This window comes from Melanotaenia boesemani, chromosome 13, assembly GCF_017639745.1.
Source record: "Melanotaenia boesemani isolate fMelBoe1 chromosome 13, fMelBoe1.pri, whole genome shotgun sequence".
Taxonomy (NCBI): domain Eukaryota; kingdom Metazoa; phylum Chordata; class Actinopteri; order Atheriniformes; family Melanotaeniidae; genus Melanotaenia; species Melanotaenia boesemani.
This window is the reverse complement of record NC_055694.1, coordinates 36,330,835-36,333,808: the sequence shown is the minus strand read 5'-3', so window position 1 is coordinate 36,333,808 and position 2,974 is coordinate 36,330,835. Positions and strand designations below refer to the sequence as shown.

At 35.9% G+C, this 2,974-nt stretch overlaps 2 long non-coding RNA genes across 2 annotated transcripts; both read right to left on the bottom strand.

Moving 5' to 3' along the window:
• Window positions 1-730, bottom strand: LOC121651790. Its single transcript, XR_006012488.1, has 3 exons — window positions 668-730; window positions 137-218; window positions 1-58 (listed from the first exon to the last, which is right to left on the bottom strand). It is a non-coding gene; the product is annotated as an uncharacterized LOC121651790 (long non-coding RNA).
• Window positions 731-935: 205 nt separating this feature from the next.
• LOC121651787 lies at window positions 936-1,884 on the bottom strand. Its single transcript, XR_006012485.1, has 3 exons — window positions 1,805-1,884; window positions 1,260-1,605; window positions 936-1,161 (listed from the first exon to the last, which is right to left on the bottom strand). It is a non-coding gene; the product is annotated as an uncharacterized LOC121651787 (long non-coding RNA).
• Between the last annotated feature and the right edge of the window lie 1,090 nt (window positions 1,885-2,974).

Genomic DNA, 2,974 nt, shown 5'->3' with positions numbered 1-2,974 from the left:
GTGACGTTTCCCGTCCTGCAGTAAATGTTGCCGGCCCGCAGACATCATGACCAGTCCTCTGAAAGAAGATATAATGTGATATAATACATCCCTGACACAAATAAATTTTTTTAGAATAAACTGAATAGATCCTTACAGTTTTCATCTGACTTCTTATCTGATCAACAAAGGCAGACACTTCTGCATCCTGTCCATCGAAAAGTGATGGTTCATCTGTCCTGTTAAAAGAATTTTTTAGACAACATAATCAAACTAACCATCACTCAAAACTTTGTACTATCTCTCCAACATGTGTGTTAAGTTATATTGTTATAAAGCATAAAAGTTCAAATATATACAATATCTTTAAATAACTGGCCATGGAACGAGCTGTTCCTAAACAGGCCAATCCTATTAAAAATATAAAGATTACTTAAGGTACTAACAATATGAAAATGTTGCTGTCATTCATTTAAAATATTATGTTAACTCATAACTCATGAATCATAACTGCAGTTACTGCTAATCATATGTAACTACAAACTGTTTGGGATCATCTTCATTCAACATTTTCAAATTGACGACACATTTCTGAGATTCCCAGAACAATTACAGTTGTTTGTTCATGGTAAGTTTCAGTATAGCTAATATATCAATTATTAAAAATAAAAAAAACTATTGGACTGACCCTTTGGACTTTCTGAAACGATAATGTTTTCTATTGCCATCCACAGATATAGCAGCATATCTGGAATACAAGCTGGACACTGGAATGGCTCCACCAGGCACAGATCTTCTTTTTTGTAACTGTAGAAGATAAATTCTCGAAAGACTCTGTGGAATGTGTCACTGCAGATGCTGCCTTTCTGGAAACAAGAATAGTAGCATTTTGGTCAGTTTAAGATGTGGAAGTTTGGAATTAAAAACATTTGAATGTCAGAGCACCTACCCGTCCTGTACTAAGGGCTCCATGTTCAAGCATTCTGATAAACGCTTGCTGTGATAAAGCTGCGCTGTCTAACTTCATCTGCTGAAATGATGTGAACACATCAAATTTGAACAGCAACTGGAAGCTTGGGGTTGCAGGCCAATATTTGAGGCCAAGGAAATCACTCATCCCTGGGGTCCATTTGGAGGAACAAAGGGGACAGAACACAGCAGGCAGATAGAGGCTGTATGGACCTGAAAAAAAATTACACTTTCAATCAGTCAGTATCAGAATTAAATAAGATCTTCATTATAATATATCATCATAATAATAATTCACTGTTAGGCTTGACCTAAAACTTAATCTTCTTATGGGTTAAAAACAGTCACAGATAGTGACAACATGTTTCTGGTGGACTGCTGAATCGCATGCTGGACAGAGATACTGAGTTCCTGAAGCAACGCAGCCCAGGCACCGGATCGCTGCCCCAGCTGTTTTGCATAAATGACAGCAATGCTCTATTACTGTCTCAGCGGCAAATTTGCTATCCAACAGCTCTGGCACTGCAGTTCGGAACTTTTTTTCAACAGCGGACTGTCTTTTAGTCCATGTAGACATGGCAGGTGTCTCCTCCACTTGGACTGATGCAGGGACAATGACAGAGTTCACGAGATCCCTGAGTTCCTGAAGATGTTGCTCTAAAGAAAAATATTTAAAGAAATATGATAATGTAAAATACAGAGACAGCAATGTATTTTAACAAAGAAAAATAATCTCTTAGATGGCTTTGTCACTGAGTATGCATCATAATAGTAGGCAGCAAGATTGATATTCATAGTTTAATGGTAATTCTAAAGATATGAGCTTATTTAAACTATCAGAGTTTAATATGCATACCAAGATTTGGGTGCTCTGGAGGATCATCAGCAGTCTGTGACACCTCAACTTCTGAAAACTGACTAGTGTGGCCAGATTTAACTGTAAACAGATTAATGTTCTGGATTAAGAGAAATAACTGTGACTGAAATTAGCAATTAAAAGGAAAATTTCTGTTTTGATTGGTAAATCTCACCAATGGTGCACAAAGCTTGCAGAATTTATTTTATTTATTTATTTTTGGTCAGTTTTCATTGAGGGGTGATGGGTACAAAATATTAAAGCTGAATTTAAGGAGTATTGATGCATCAAATGAATTTTGATGGTGTAAGGGAAAAAACATATTTAATCATACTGTAAGTAATATTTTAACCCTTTTCTAAATTTTTTTGTTAGCACTTGAAAGAATTACTAAAATGTGCTTTCAGGTATCTGTTTACACTAGTGGTCACTATTCAAAGTGCAAACAGGTGACACTCGTGTCTGGTTGAGGTATTATTTATTGTGCGGACATATTTCGCAGTTAGATTATTTATTTTTTTCATTTTTATTTTTTTTAGCTTCATACTTGTAAGCTAGTAAAGCGCCTGTTAAAGTTGAATGCCTTAGGCCAGCGTTCACAAATGATCCTGGCAAAGTTGTAGTTAAAACCTTACAATTAACTAACTTGTGGACGCCCGAAATGCAACCTCTTCAATAACAACAACAACAATAGCAATAATAATAACATAGACAAATAAAGCTAAATGCACAAACATGCTAGTCTTACCTGTATCACGAAGTTCAGCAATGAAATTACGTCAAACCTTTTCCGGGTTAAACGAGGGCACCGTTATCTTGTGTCCTCGGAATGCATTACCCGAAGGTATTTTGGCCGGAAATGACAAAGCGACCTTTAACTGGTAGGTTTTAGAAGATCCCGACATTCCAGATTCAGAGACAGGAGGCCTGGTTCCGCCTGTAGTCCATTGTTGTCTTTATTGGTTTTCTTTCTAATAGGCTATGTTTTGTTTTTAATAAGTTTGTAGTGTAAATATCACAGAGTTGTTGATAAATTTGTTGTTAAGATGGAATTGTTTGTGAAATATTGAGGTTAAATATGAGTGGTTAATTAATCATTATCACCCAAATTTGCTTGAGTTCTCGGGGTACACAATTGTATTTATTTAAATTTATTTGTTATTTTCTAGC